This window comes from Haliotis rufescens, unplaced genomic scaffold (genome assembly GCF_023055435.1).
Source record: "Haliotis rufescens isolate VD_foot unplaced genomic scaffold, xgHalRufe1.0.p SCAF_86, whole genome shotgun sequence".
Classification (NCBI taxonomy): Eukaryota; Metazoa; Mollusca; class Gastropoda; order Lepetellida; family Haliotidae; genus Haliotis; species Haliotis rufescens.
The window spans coordinates 552312-569741 of record NW_025964379.1 but is presented as its reverse complement, the minus strand read 5'-3'; positions in this window follow the sequence as shown (position 1 = coordinate 569741).

Here is a 17430-nt window from a genome sequence, read left to right as displayed (position 1 = left end):
GACAGCCTCCGTGGTCCAGTGGTAGAAGGTCCGCCTGGAGAGAGGAAGGTCGGTGGTTCGATCCCCGGCCTCGTCATACCAGAAAATGTTAAAAGCTGGTACTTGTTGTTACCCTGCCTGACGCTCGGCATTAAGGGGCTAAAATAAAGACTGGTCCGCTCCGAGTACACTGTTTTTGAGTGGGGTATTCATGATGTGGCATGGTATCTCAGTCGACTGGCACTCTAAAATCTCCGGACTATACAAGCAGCCACACACACACATGCACGTGCGGCATGCAGGTCGCCATATAAGAGCAATAATTTTGAAGGCCACGTTAACCCTCACCTCACCTTTCGCCATGGTAGAATAGTTTTGTTTTATTTTGCTTGTTGAATTATCAACAAATAATTAGAGCCAACCTGGAGATATACAAAACCACTACTGAAGCGCATATCTGATCAAGAGGACAAATCCGCTAATATTTCCTTCTTAAACAATGCCCTTTATAGGCATTCGAATCATTATATTACACCAGAGACCATAAAAATAGTCTATTCTATTCTCTGATTATACTATGTGTAGTTTAAATGTCGGAGGGTGTTGAATAATATTTTTTGTTTGATTGTTGTTGAACGCCACACTCAGCAATATTCTAGCTGTATAACGGTGGTCTGTAAATAATCGAGTCTGGACCACACAATGCAGTGATTGACACCATGAGCATCGATTGGGATATGTATCAAGTCAATGAGTCTGACCACCCGATCCCGTTAGTCGCCGATTATGACAAGCATGGGTTGCTTGGAACGTATTCCAACCCGGATCTTCACAGGTATTTTCTTTAAATAATAAGGTATCAAATTAAGTATAAGTAAGTATAGTTGTTGTATATATATTTAAATATGTTTGTCATGAACCCAACCTTGTTTAAATTATATGAGAAGATGAGCGGTAACAACTTACGTCATTATTTCAAATCAGAATGATAGCACAGCAGGAAAGAAAGCATAGCATAATACGCGTATCTTGTTAACCCAATAGTTTTTAAATAAGAGCAACCTATACATCAAGAGAATAGGTTTGGTGCGTGTCTTATCATGTTCTGTTTATCGCGGGCTAAATATCATACCACGATTAATACGGGTAAATACGATCTACTCCAGAACTAGAATAGATTACTTTGGGTTAGGGGAAAAGTCTGTAATTATCATAACTTTGGAGTTCGACAAGCGTCGTGCTCGGGGGTTGTTTGGTCGTGTTCAAGGGATTCAGGGCCTGGGTGCATGGGGCTTTCCAAAGGTTTTGTGTTGGACGTGTAGACGGCATTTCCAGAATTGACGTATCAGTGACCAAAATGATGTGCGATGCAATTCCCTATTTTGATATGTACCGTGTGTTCCCGTGCCTATTAGGGTAAACAATTGCCTTCGCATGTGCTTGTGGCGGTCCCCAGGTGGCGAGCGCCCAGTATCATCATTGTTTGATAGTGAATCATGACACGCGCTCCTGATGTGGTAGGAATCGTGCAGTCGACGTTTGGCTGGGCTCTTGTCGCTTTTGTTAACTGATAAACATGAGAGATAATATCAGTGTCTAGTCATGTAACATCAAATATATGTCAATTTCTCATTGCCGTATCATGACCAGTCCGTGTCCAACCAATCGTGTAGCTATAACATATCACAAATATCATGGACTTCGACGTACAATAGAGTCGTGACATATGATTATCATTTGGTATGCACTTTTTCTGGTAGATACATCTATTATATGCTTACCTTTCAGAATAGGGACTTTACATTCATTATCACTTTGTCAAGTCTCTGCAAAACAATACAAATTTAATAATACAGACTCAACTTACATGTGTGTTGTAATATCCCTAAGTTACCGAGTGCGGCATTAAACAACAAACAAACAATACATAATATCCTTAAGAATTAAGAATAATGTTAATAATGCCAAATCTCCTTAATCTCCATACCTCTCTCTGTTTCATGCGGGGCGGTCGGGTAGCCTAATGGTTAAAGCGTTCGCTCGTCACGTTGAAGACCCGGGTTCGATACCCGACATGGGTACAATGTGTGAAGCCCATTTCTGGTGTCCCCCGCCGTGATATTGGTGGAATATTGCTAAAAGCTGCGTAAAACCATAATCACTCACTCACTCACTGTTTAATGTGAAACATAAAATAAGTTGTGTTTGTAATAATCTGAAGGAATAACAATGACAATAATATCCTAATTATTTCAAGATATAATACTAATCCTTAACTAAAAACGTCCACTACAGTGTACACTCGGTGAAGAAGCCTATGAACATATGAACTTTTCACATACACTAATGGACGTTAAGTTTGTGAAGATAGCAAATGATATTATTCGGTCGAACGTCAGCCAGAACTCCTTTATGGAATTCTGAGTCTACAGTCTGGGTGCTATGTACAAGGCAACTCGAATAAAGTTCCTGACGTATTTTAGGCCAGGGGTGGACACTCGCATTAATGTGGTGACTCATCATTGCATTAATTTTACGATTTACAGTATTCATGAAGAATATTTTGTATGGGACCAGATGCATGGTGGAATAGAGAACATTATGAGGATAGACTAACTAAGTAGTTTATGATATTCATGCCAGCTCAAATAAACTTTGATTTATTTTTATGGTATCCACAAGATAAGCAGGATTAAACTAACATCTTAAGATGACATTAAACTGAATTATATTTGCTGTTTACATAATATCAAAGTTTCCGAAAATGTTACAAATTGTTTAGCCACAGCAAGGCTATTCATTCGTGACATGTTTCATCTGATCTGCTGATTTATTTTCAACACTGTCAAATCTCCTTCCTTGTTTCGAGAGAAGTACTGCGCAGTAAGAGTTGTAAATAATCACTCGACCTCCGGACATGGCACATTGAAACTTGGAGGTCAGGGATCACACCTCCCCTTTCTCCCAGGGAGGGGTGGGGATGTATTCGGGATCTGTTAGTCATCAACCTCGTGTGCGTCAAGAGTGCGGAAGATTCAATGTTTAACAACAGCGACGCAGATGGTACTGAATGCAACGGAAACAAATCATTGAAACGTTGCCAGAAAACGACCAAAGGGAAGTCTCACCCGTGCTCGTCCATTGTGTTCTGAGTTCTGTGTCTTGTATGTTTGTTGCATGTACTCATGTAGCGGGATGTTTGTTGTGTATTATTGTGAAATATTAAAAATTGAATTTTTGAAAACTGTGACACATATATTCCTGAATATTGACGGAACTTCCGTTGAAACGTAGCCAGTAAACGACCAAAGGGACATTTCACCCTTGCTAAATCACCCTTTTCGCTGAATATTTGAAGAAATGACATTTGGAACTACTGCTTAGTACACCCGTGTACAACACAATATCTCATTTCGCGTCTTCAATACACCGGGAATAACGGAAAATCGCTTCATTGTCTTGAAGATTAATGCACTGTAAACGACAACTGATGGCTGGACACTATAATATTTGAACATAAATATCATTTAGATTGGCCTGATCCAGTTTCTATCAACAGATCGTCGCCATATAGCTGGACTATTGCAGGTTGTGGTTTAAAATAACATTTAATCACTCACGTATTTCACATATTCAATGCAAGAGGCTACTACGCGGGTGGTGGGTAAAGGGGGGGAGGTAGGGTAGTGGTGGTGGTTGCGAGACTTGGTTGTGTAGCTGGAGGGAGGGTGGGGGGAGAGGTAGGGTGGTGGTGGTTGTTGCGAGACTTGGTTGTGTAGCTTGAGGGAGGGTTGGGGGAGAGGTAGGTTGGTGGTGGTTGTTGTTGCGAGATTTGGTTGTGTAGCTGGAGGGAGGGTCGGGGGAGAGGCTGGGTGTTGGTGGTTGTTAAGAGACTTGGTTGTGTAGCTTGAGGGAGGGTGGGGGGGGAGAAGGGTGGTGGTGGTTGTTGCGAGACTTGCTTGTGTAGCTGGAGGGAGGGTCGGGGGAGAGGCTGGGTGTTGGTGGTTGTTAAGAGACTTGGTTGTGTAGCTTGAGGGAGGGTGGGGGGGAGAAGGGTGGTGGTGGTTGTTGCGAGACTTGGTTGTGTAGCTGGAGGGAGGGTGGGGGGAGAGGTAGGGTGGTGGTGGTTGTTGCGAGACTTGGTTGTGTAGCTGGAGGGAGGGTCGGGGGAGTGGTAGGTTGGTGGTGGTTGTTGCGAGACTTGGTTGTGTAGCTGGAGGGAGGGTGGGGGGAGAGGTAGGGTGGTGGTTGTTGCGAGACTTGGTTGTGTAGCTGGAGGGAGGGTGGGAGGAGAGGTAGGGTGGTGGTTGTTGTTGCGAGACTTGGTTGTGTAGCTGGAGGGAGGGTGGGAGGAGAGGTAGGGTGGTGGTTGTTGTTGCGAGACTTGGTTGTGTAGCTTGAGGGAGGGTTGGGGGAGAGATAGGGTGGTGGTGGTTGTTGAGAGACTTGGTTGTGTAGCTGGAGGGAGGGTGGGGGGGAGAAGGGTGGTGGTGGTTGTTGCGAGACTTGGTTGTGTAGCTGGAGGGAGGGTGGGGGGAGAGGTAGGGTGGTGGTGGTTGTCGCGAGACTTGGTTGTGTAGCTTGAGGGAGGGTGGGGGGAGAGGTAGGGTGGTGGTGGTGGTTGTTGAGAGACTTGGTTGTGTAGCTGGAGGGAGGGTGGGGGGGGGGGAGAAGGGTGGTGGTGGTTGTTGCGAGACTTGGTTGTGTAGCTTGAGGGAGGGTGGGAGGAGAGGTAGGGTGGTGGTGGTTGTCGCGAGACTTGGTTGTGTAGCTTGAGGGAGGGTGGGGGGAGAGGTAGGGTGGTGGTGGTGGTTGTTGAGAGACTTGGTTGTGTAGCTTGAGGGAGGGTTGGGGGAGAGGTAGGGTGGTGGGGGTGGTTGTTGCGAGATTTGGTTGTGTAGCCGGACGGAGGGTGGTGCAAGAAGGGGAGAGGTAGGGTGGTGGTTGTTGTTGCGAGACTTGGTTGTGTAGCTGGAGGGAGGATGGTGGGTAGAGGGGAAGAGGTAGGGTGGTGGTGGTTGTTGCGAGACTTGGTTGTGTAGCTTGAGGGAGGGTAGGGGGAGAAGGGGAGAGGTAGGGTGTTGGTGGTTGTTGCGAGATTTGGTTGTGTAGCTGGAGGGAGGGTGGGGGGAGAAAGGGAGAGGTAGGGTGGTGGTGGTTGTTGCGAGACGTGGTTATGTAGCCGGAGGGAGGGTTGGGCGAGAGGTAGGGTGGTGGTGGTTGTTGCGAGACTTGGTTGTGTAGCTGAAGGTTTGTTTCCGGTTACATCAGCTTGTATGTGGAAATGGACTAATCTGACTCTTAGTAAAACAACTGATGCATTCTGTTTGGAAGGACATATGAGTGTTGACAGAAAAGTTTTGAGGTGAGGTGATGTGAAATAGGGTTAAATGTCGCGTTAAATTATCACGTGTTTGTGTGTGTGGATGTTCGTACAAGTCCTTTTAATTTATAATGCTAACCCACCTATATACCATGCCACAGTTGAACATCAATACCCAACTCAGACACAGTATACTGACTCTGAGACGACCTGTCTTTGTTTGAGCCCCAAAGAGTAAGGCAGGGTAACAACAAGTACTATCTTATAAAAACGTCTTTTGGTATGACGCGTCCGGGGATCGAACCCCGTCCCATCCGCCCTCCGGGCGGAAGCTCTACCAATAGACCACGGCAGCGATTAGAAACGTTTGGAGCCTCACAAGGAATTCAATAATGTTTTGCTGCGGACATCACATAACGACCAAGTTGCGTATCCTTGTCAACGAAGTGAATTGTTTGATGGTAATTTTATGGACGTTAAACGACTATTAAGTAGACACTTTAAAAGGTGAGGTGAAATAGGGTTTGCTTGCACGTCCAATATTATTGCACTTATATTGCGACGTGCTTGCAAGTGTGTGTGTGTGGCTGCTTGTACTAGTCCGGACTGATGTCGCTTAATAGTGCTATCCCACTGAGATACCATGCCGCAGTTTAACATGAATACCCCACTCAGACACAATATACTCCAAGCCGACCAGTCCTTGTTTTAGACCCATAATGCCGAGCGCCGGACAGGGTAACAACAAGTATCATCTTTTAACGTAGTTTGATTTGACGCGGCTGGGAATCCCCGAACCGTCCGCTCTCCGGGCGAACGCTCTACCACTAGACCACGGAGGTGGTCCCAATTAAAAAAGATAATTGTTGTGAATAGTATACTCAACAACAAAAGTTCCTGTCACACCAATATATCAGTGTATTTTTGAAACAAGTAAAGTTTGGTTTTCAATATTGTAGTACATGTATGGAATCAAGTCACAAAATCGCAACTGCTACAGAAAAGTTAGCATTCCATGCAAAGGTTGACTTTTATGCAAGCCCCATGCATTTAACTACCCAAGAAAGGGTATGAAAACATGTGCGTGAACGGGATTCCATATGCATTGTTTAGCATCGTGCTGACAACCACTCAGAAAAACAACAAAATTACGCAATTATTCAACAATGCGACATGCCACGCCTGTCCGAAAATGAGCGTCTTCGAGCAATTGGAATTCTTGAAGAAGGATCGAGCCAACGCGATGTTGCAAGACACCTTAACCTTCACATCTGATCTTCACGGGTCTCAATAGTAAGGATAATCTCTGTTATTTGTGTTGATATTTCAAACGTAGAAAATGGGATAGCATACGTCATTAACATCGCCTTGATCTCACTTTAAGTGGTGAACCACCTACAACACATTTCAATCACACTCACAAACAAGGTACATACAGGTGTGCACTACAAGCTACTGATGATTTATCGAGGGACAATGGTCTTGAATGTTGATCATAGTCCCAATGGAATACGCAATAAAAACACATTATCCTCTGCGTTCAACATTGGTAAAAGTCATTCGTTGCTGACATGAATGTATCGCTTATTCAGTGGTCAAGTACAAAATTAAAGAGAAATGAATTTCCCTCATATGTACATTAACTGTTTGTGTACATCAATCATTTTTGGGTCATGTTAGGCTTCAGGGATGATATTTTCACCGAAAGTTGTGCTATTCAACCATAACAAATACTGTGCAAATCACAATAATGCTCTTATGGTCGTTGTTTACGCTTTGAAATGGTCAACTATTGCCAACTGTTGAATTTCACTTTTCTCTGTATAAAGAACTCACTGCATACATGGTCCATGTATAGGTTAATTACTGTAATTGGTTATTTGATATTCAGTTGCATGATATGTCACAGAGGTAAAACTAATTCATAACAACTAATTGTCCCATTTATTTGACTTCTACCTTTTATATGAAACAAATGCTATAACATGGGGTGATAAACTTCATTGGCAATAGACGTAGCATATAACTGTCCGCATGAACAGTCTACTCTGTTCCAGATATGTTTATTCATTTTGTCAGCATTTAAATCGTTGCATTCCTGGCTCAATGATTCATTTGACGAAATCTTGCTCCCTGTTTTGAATTACCGTCAGATAGTTCCAGACCAATTATAAAATTTCCAGCCCTATGTGTTGCGCATAATTCCGAGATAATTCATATTCTTGTACGAACACTTATCAAAATTCATTTACACCTAGTACTATTATGTACATATGTTTATTAGTTCAAATTATAATAATGACTCCCTCTATTCTCGAAACGGTCTTTGTTCTACGACAACCGTAAGTTGGTATGGGAAAACAAAATATTTGTTTAATTGTTCAAAGTTCATAGTCAATGTCATATGATTATAGACAAGGAAGATAAGAAATTAAATATAAAGAGTAGCCACTTTAAATGACAGAAATTCTTTTAGTTAAATTTGATCATGATTTGGTCTTTTCGTGGTAAATAGCGCCAAAATACTCTTAATTATTTACTTTCATGTCATTACTAATCTCACATAAGGTCAAAAGTTGTACAACGTTTAACAGATATGATTATGACATGTTGTATCCAAACATATCCAAACAAATCCAAACAAATCCCAAACAAATCCAAACAAATCCAAGCTTGGAAATATGACCTTGACAAATTTTGGAATGGTGGTATTTCCAAGTTTTGGATTGTTTGGAATGGATGATATTTTGTCCAGTGTGTCACTCTTAGGTTGGGACCGCAATTTGACAGGGTCGCGAGTGAAGTATGTATATGGTCAAGGTAACAGTGAAGAACATTCTTGAAATATTTTTCCTATTTTCACTCATATCTCTTCCTGTAACATATGTGTGCTTCATCTGCATGTCTTTGTCATACTATCCGGGTACAATGAACAGCAGGCTACATTACCTGCGTACAATGATTAACAGGCTATGCTACATTGCTACAATGATCAGAAGGCTATACTACCTGGGTACAATGATCAAAAGGCTATACTACCTGGGTACAATGATGAGAGCGCTATACTACCTGGGTACAATGATCAGAGCGCTATACTATCTGCGTACAATGATTAACAGGCTGTGCTACATCGCTACAATGATCAAAAGGCTATACTACCTGGGTACAATTATCAGAAGGCTACACTACCTGGGTACAATGATCAGAGGGCTTTACTACCTGGCTAGAATGATCAGAATGCTATACTACCTGGCTAAAATGATAAGAAGGCTATACTACCTGGGGACAATGATCAGAAGGCTATACTGCCTGGGTACAATGATCAGAAGGCTATACTACCTGGGTACAATGATCAGCAGGCTATACTATCTGGGTACAATGATCAGCAGGCTATACTACCTGGGTACAATGATCAGAGGGCTATACTACCTGGGTACAATGATCAGAAGGCCTAGGCTATACTACCTGGGTACAATGATCAGCAGGCTATACCACCTAGGTACAGTGATCAGAAGACTATACTACCTAGGCACAATGATCAGAAGGCTATACCACCTAGGTGCAGTGATCAGAAGGCTATACTACCTGGGTACAATGATCAGAAGGCTATACTACCTGGTTACAATGATCAGAAGGACTAGGCTATACTACCTGGGTACAATGATCAGCAGGCTATACCACCTAGGCACAATGATCAGAAATCTATTCTGCCTAGGCACAATGATCAGAGGGCTATACCACCTAGGCACAATGATCAGAAATCTATACTGCCTAGGTACAATGATCAGAGGGCTATACCACCTAGGCACAATGATCAGAAGGCTATACTACCTGGGTACAATGATCAGAGGGCTATATTACATTTGTGCAATGATCAAAGAGATATACTACCTGGGCACAATGATCAGCAGGTTATACTACTCTGTGACTTCATACTCATGATATGACACCACTGTTACAGTTCTTGAAGTATGTGCGTCCATTTCGTTGAGACTTTGTTGTGACAGATAAATGCTTCAAGACTGTCAGTCGTGTTCTATCATGAACTACTGGGGACACGGCCCTTGGGCATGTTAGAGACCCGTGATCGTGAGTATTTATTGTTACTAGTGTTGTCAGTCCCATATCCTAATTATTTCACAAAAGTAATAAAAGTGTCAAAAAAGCCTCAAAACCCTTTCCATAATCATAAGAAATCTCTACTAAAAGCACCGTCCATACCTGTATTGCTTGTATTGGTTTTCATCCCGCATCAAGCCACACAACCTGATATAACTGAATTCCTCTTTAAAGCGGGTTTAAACCAAAGTTACCAACTCAATCAGGACCTACGAGGAACACCTCATTGAAAACGCTTGATAATGGCTATGTAAAATAAGCAAATTTACCTTTTGATATATTGCTGATAACTGTTAATTTTGTTTTGTGTTCATTTGAAATATTGGGGTGTATCTAATAATATAACAATGGTGGAGAAGAAGAATTCCTGTTAAGAAGATACTTGTGGTTCTGTCCCATACATTGCCACTTAATGGGGCGATTACAATTCTAATATTTTTAATATTTTAAACTTATATCTGATTGATCTGTTGTAAGCTTGATAGTCTTATTTTAAGGAGGATATATTCTGAGCCAGGCGTACTGCGATAGCCTGCTTGAATAAATGATGAACTGATTGCAATTTGAGAAATGAAATATATTTGCACATTAAGAAAAAATACGAGAGCTCGCCTGCAAACAAGTGGTTCACACATGTGCATGCATCATCATTAAATGTCCTAATTAATATTGCCTCACATACATAAGAATTGAAAATATATCTACTGTTTCTTCACAACCAGTAACAGATCATGTCCTGTGAGACTACGCAAAATGTTGAAATATATTTTTCATCTTTTTTTAAGCAAAGGGTATGGAATCCTAGAAAGGGACATTGTCACATTGTTCACATTGTGGTCCAAACAAAAACGACAAAAAGTGTCAAAACTGACCAAAGCGCAACAATGCGACGAGACATTTTGGCCATTTGTCACATTGTCACGTGGTCGTATTGTTGCGCTTTGAATACGGTTGGCCCTGTCGGTTTGGACGGCGCAATTCTCTGTGACTCCTATACGTACCAGAAAGCTATGATCGTGGGTTCGAATCCCAGCACATACATCACTTAGGGATTTCCTCCCACATCAAGCTGACATGCTGTGAAACAATGGACATATAGTTCAAAGCGACATTAAACCATAGGTCACGTTAGTCACGGGGAGTCCTTGGATGGGGGTTCGTGTTCGGCTACTTGGCTCCTGAGAGTTTCTAGGGCTTCGTTAATGGTTGTATGGGTTTTAATATAACAGAAGTGTTTTTACACCAAGAATCTGTTAACCTTCCAGCACATCACAGGCAGCTTGAGTTGTACACTCCCCTACTCCTAATGCGCTTTGAGCAAGATATTCAGCTTGAAAAAAAATAAAAATTATTATTACATTTTATTATATCATTATTATTTACAGATTAAAATTTAAAAAAGTGCAGAAAAAAGGGTTTGGGTGATCCTGGCACAGCCAGACTTGTCCGGCTCATCATAATCATCACCACCTCACGTAGCCCAGAACGCAAATGGGTCTTCTCCCTGGAAGCACTGCCTAGTCAAACCCACCCAGAACTTTTCAGAGAATGTGAAGACTCCCCAACACTCCAGCCTTCTGCATTATCCAGATTGTCAGAATGGCTGTATTCCTGGTAGCAAACGCGAGTACTCTCCCAATGTCAGTCAACAGGTTAGGAGGTACAAAATCTAAGGCACCGAGAAACAATGGGGAGTCGAACAACTTGGTACTTGGGTTCCAAGCGTGACATTTCGAATGCGAGGTTCGCATATTTGCCATGTTTATCCTAAATCTTGTCAATCACATTATTGTCCAACAGAGACAGAAAATTCAATGATATAAATGATTTCATTGGATTTATCAAAACGGACAAGATCAGGTTTGTTGGCCTGGATACGTGTGAGACTGTAAACGGGCCTATTCCAAAGAATTTTGTATTGATCATTTTCCATGACCCTCTACATATTCCGGGTCGTACCATGGATGGACCTCTGTGTCAAAACCACAAGCATGGCGAAGGCGGTAATAAAATGATCGCGCTATACCATCATGTCGCTTAAGATACTGTGTCTGTGCCAAAACTGGGCATCCACCCACAATGTGTTGGACAGTCTCATTAAATTCATTACACAATCTACATTTCATTTTTACATTTTGATGCAAAATCACACATTGACTGTTTTGAGTGGGAAGTGACTGGTCCGGAGCAGCAAACAGAAAGCCTTCTGTTTCACTTTTCAGGCCAGACGACTTCATCCAAGTAAAGGACTCTGCAGGATTGCTGACCTTCTCAACACACTGCACATAAACTCTGGTACTGGGCCGATTTGACACTCATTTCTGAGCAGTACAGAACCATCAACAAAATCAACACCGACAATGAGATTATGTCCCACATCCTTGGCTCGTTTTAGAAAACTGTGGAATGCCTTGTCTTCATCAGACAAATAAATGTGCGAAAAAGTGCACAAAACAATTCTGTCGTGAAGAGCCTTCACAATTAATCAAACCACGCCCTCCCATCATAGTTATTACTATTATTATTATTATTGTCGTTGTCGTTGTTGTTGTTATTATTATCGCCCGGAGAGCGTCATACCAAAAGACGTTAAATATGGTACTTGTTGTTACCCTGTCTGGCGCTCGGCATCAAGGGGCTAAAACAAGGACTGATCGGCTCGGAGTACGTATACTGTGTCTGAGTGGGGTATTCATGTTAAACTGCGGCATGGTCTCTCAGTGAGCTAGCACTATAAATCGGCATCAGTCCGGACTAGTACAAGTAGCCGCACACACACACACACACACACACACACGTACATGCACGTCGCTATATAAGTGCAATAATCTTGGACGCAACGTTAAGCCCCATTTCACCTCACCTCACCTAATTTCAGGAGATGAAAAGGGGATGAGTACCGGCTGCTGGGGGTGGCAGTATACTGTGTCTGAGTGGGGTATTCATGTTAAACTGCGGCATGGTCTCTCAGTGAGCTAGCACTATAAATCGGCATAAATCCGGACTAGTACAAGTAGCCGCACACACAGACACACACACACACACACACGTACATGCACGTCGCTATATAAGTGCAATAATCTTGGACGCAACGTTAAGCCCCATTTCACCTCACCTCACCTAATTTCAGGAGATGAAAAGGGGATGAGTACCGGCTGCTGGGGGTGGCAGTATACTGTGTCTGAGTGGGGTATTCATGTTAAACTGCGGCATGGTCTCTCAGTGAGCTAGCACTATAAATCGGCATCAGTCCGGACTAGTACAAGCAGCAACAAACACACACACACACACACACACACACATGTGCATGCACGTCGCTATATAAGTGCAATAATCTTGGACGCGACGTTAAACCTAATTTCACATCACCTCACCTGTTGTTATTATTATTATTGTTATTATTTCCTTTTGCACTCATGAGTTTTGAAATTGGATGCCAAGACAAGCGACTGGATTCAATACTCAAAGTCGAAACCTAACTTGTCACTTATCAGACCTGCTGAATACACTATTCAAAGTTCCACTTCTCACATATCAGAGCTATTGAATACACTATTCACAGTCTAACTTGTCACAGATCAAAGCTATTGGATACAATATTTGAAGTCGAATTTGTCACATGTCAGAGCTGTTAAATACACTTTTCAAAGTCGCACTTCTAACATATCAGAGCTATTGAATGCACTATTCACAGTCTAACTTGTCACATATCAGAGCTATTGAATACAATATTTGAAGTCGAATTTGTCACATGTCAGAGCTGTTAAATACACTTTTCAAAGTCGCACTTCTCACATATCAGAGCTATTGAATGCACTATTCACAGTCGAACCTCACACAAATCAGAGCTATTGAATACACTATTCACAGTCAAACTTGTCACATGTCAGAGCTATTGAATACAATATTTGAAGTCGAATTTGTCACATGTCAGAGCTGTTAAATACACTTTTCAAAGTCGCACTTCTCACATATCAGAGCTATTGAATGCACTATTTACAGTCTAACTTGTCACATATCAGAGCTATTGGATACAAGAGTCAAAGTTGAACTTGTCACATATAAGAGCTATTGGATATAAGAGTCAAAGTTGAACCGCTCACATATCAGAGCATATTGGATACAAGAGTCAAAGTCGAACCGCTCACATATCAGAGCTATTGGATAAAAGAGTCAAAGTTGAACTTGTCACATATCAGAGCATATTGGAGACATAGAGAAGTATTTGATTTACTTGAAAGAAAAGGTGCTGATCTGTCACTTGGGGATACGTGTGATAACGCCATCTATCATTAAGCTTGTACACTTGTTTAATGCATCCTTTTAAGGGATATGGTCGATATTATCATTAGGAATACACGCGAAAAACTATGGAATACTGTAAGGGACATTCTCGCGATCTCGACCTTTGGAAACGAGGTAAATATGCCAAAAACACGAGAATGGCGTAATCTCGCGTTCTCGTGATCTCACATTCTCGTGTTTTGGGTACATAGCACTTTTTGTCTTGGTCGACAACGCGAGAATGCGACATTTGGACATGATGCAAAATCTCGCAATCTCACAATCTTTACTTGTCAAATTAGGCCACAAAAACACGGAATCGCGAGAATGTGACATTTCATTTTCTCGCGATCTCGCGATCTCGCGATCTCGCGGTTTAGACGCTGTCCGTGCGCATGCGTAATATCATAGGTCAAAGCGCATGCGCACGTTAGTAGTCCTTTGGTCATGATTCTTTCATGCTCTTCATTCTCCAATAAGCATTTAGCAAAATAATGACTTGAGCTTGAAAATGTTATTCCGGCTATATCATGAGCATGACATTGTGTTTATGAATCACTATCAAATCGTGATACCAGGTGTTCGCGAGCGTACCCTACCCTACCGGATGCATCAGTCACAAACACATGCAAAGGCAGTCATATTTTCACTTGGAAAAAAAACCAAAACACCGGGACATATGGTACAAGTCAAAATAGGAATTGCGTCGGACATCATTGTTGTCTGTGATGCATCAAATTTGAAAATGACAGACAGACAGACAGACAGACAGACAGACAGACAGGTTTATTCAGTAAAAGGCCAATGGCCCAAAATACAGACATGTGAGCATGACATTTACAGGGCACAGAATTTATCATTTATTATTTTGTGAGCATAATATAAGAATTTACAAACTAGAAATAATGTTTGCTCATTATAATTACTAAGAATATTTATTACATGAGAATTACTGCAATGAGTAGGCATAGGAAGATTAACAAGGTATTTTTGTCTTAGGGCAGAATATAAATTACAATTAAAGAGTACATGGAATTCATCCTCAATGACATTAACTCCCTTACTACTACAATAGTTACAGAATCTGAGTGAACGGTCTGTTTTACTATATCTGCCAGTTTCTAAAGCTATTTTAAAATTTTAACATCTGAATTTAGTAAAAACAATTCTTAAATGGGTAGGGAGTGGACATGACAAGTACCTTTCAACATTTAACATGGATTTAAATTGCTTATAAAGATCACAATTTGGAGAAGAGTTTACAAATTTGAAAATGTCTTCCACATATCTATCATAAAAAAAATTGAAAGCTTTGCTGAGGCCATGAATGTTGTAACCTTGACCAAACAATTTGAAAGCTTTGCTGAGGCCTTGAATGTTGCAACCTTGACCAAACAATTTGAAAGCTTTGCTGAGGCCTTGAATCTTGCAACCTTGACCAAACAATTTGAAAGCTTTGCTGAGGCTTTGAATGTTGTAACCTTGACCAAACAATTTGAAAGCTTTGCTGAGGCCTTGAATGTTGCAACCTTGACCAAACAATTTGAAAGCTTTGCTGAGGCCTTGAATGTTGTAACCTTGACCAAACAATTTGAAAGCTTTGCTGAGGCCTTGAATGTTGTAACCTTGACCAAACAATTTGAAAGCTTTGCTGAGGCCTTGAATGCTGTAACCTTGACCAAACAATTTGAAAGCTTTGCTGAGGCCTTGAATGTTGCAACCTTGACCAAATAATTTGAAAGCTTTGCTGAGGCCTTGAATGTTGTAACCTTGACCAAACAATTTGAAAGCTTTGCTGAGGCCTTGAATGTTGTAACCTTGACCAAACAATTTGAAAGCTTTGCTGAGGCCTTGAATGCTGTAACCTTGACCAAACAATTTGAAAGCTTTGCTGAGGCCTTGAATGTTGCAACCTTGACCAAACAATTTGAAAGCTTTGCTGAGGCCTTGAATGCTGTAACCTTGACCAAACAATTTGAAAGCTTTGCTGAGGCCTTGAATGTTGTAACCTTGACCAAACAATTTGAAAGCTTTGCTGAGGCCTTGAATCTTGCAACCTTGACCAAACAATTTGAAAGCTTTGCTGAGGCCTTGAATGTTGTAACCTTGGCCAAACAATTTGAAAGCTTTGCTGAGGCCTTGAATGTTGTAACCTTGACCAAACAATTTGAAAGCTTTGCTGAGGCCATGAATGTTGCAACCTTGACCAAACAATTTGAAAACTTTGCTGAGGCCTTGAATGTTGCAACCTTGACCAAACAATTTGAAAACTTTGCTGAGGCCTTGAATGTTGTAACCTTGACCAAACAATTTGAAAGCTTTGCTGAGGCCTTGAATGTTGTAACCTTGACCAAACAATTTGAAAGCTTTGCTGAGGCCTTGAATGCTGTAACCTTGACCAAACAATTTATGAGCAAATGCATCAATGATAGCCAAAGAATCTGGTTATTCTCAATATGTACTCTTCTCCGTCATAAATTATTCTGCGATGTTACATTCTTCATTTTGTTGATATGCAGTTTTGGGTCAAGCGGCCGTACAGAAGAAACATGCATATGAAAGACATATTTGTAAACTTCAATTTGTAGTAGCCACATGTTTTTTTATCACGTTTGAAAAAGATGTTGATCTGTTAAATGAGTGATGAGATATTCTCTTAAACTGATATCTGATTATTTGTTTTATTTAATTATGATTTCATTAGCTTATTAATATGTAAACTAGATCTAGATTCAGTACACACACACATGTACACACACACACACACACACACACAAATCACACACACACACACACACACACACACACACACACACACACACACACACATAGCTGAATACGATTCAAGGAGTCACCGTGGCTAATAATTGTCAATATTTGTGGACCAACAGGTGAAAAGGGACTCCTTGGTGCTTGGACATAATTGCGCTGTGACGTCATAAAGAGGGACGTTTGACGTCACCTCACATGTTTTAGGACTGTAAATTAATATCTTTCGTTAGTTCGTAATGTGATAAAAACATTATGTCAAAACATTTCAGCACACAAGTCTACATTCAGTTAATGAGACTCTATATAAAAAAAACTGCAAATATGTCAGAAAACAGTTATAAGCATGATAAGTCTGAAAATGGGACTTTCCAGAAAATAAGTCAATATGTTTGATGCCATGTATCTTTGTAGTAGTGAGTGAGTGAGTGAGTTGGGTTTAACGCCGCTTTTAACAGTATTCCAGTTATATCACGGCGTGTCAGCTTAATGTGGGAGGAAAGCCCGAAGTGATGCAGGTCTCACACGTTTACCACTTCGGTGAAACCCACGAGCACGGGTATGGGGCTGACGAACCTAGAAACATAATCGGGTCGAACCGGGATTCGAACCCACAATCATAGGTTTCTGGCGTGCCCAAGGGACGCAACTCTGCACAGCGCATTGCGGTGCCTTAGACGACTGGGCCCCGTGCCCCCATCTTTGTAGTAGATATTAAATGAAGCTTATGAATTGAATTTTCATGGTCCTAAGATACCGAAGTTTTAAAATATATTAAGAAGTCAAAATGTGATTTTTCACCCATAAAGTCCCTTATCTTATCGTTGGTTACATTTTATATCATTAACAATGCAGGATAATTCGTTCATCTTAATGGAAAATCAATGTCTGTGTATCTTTGCTATCAAATGGCATTTTGTAAAATTGTCAAACTCGCCACTAGAGGAAAAGTAGAA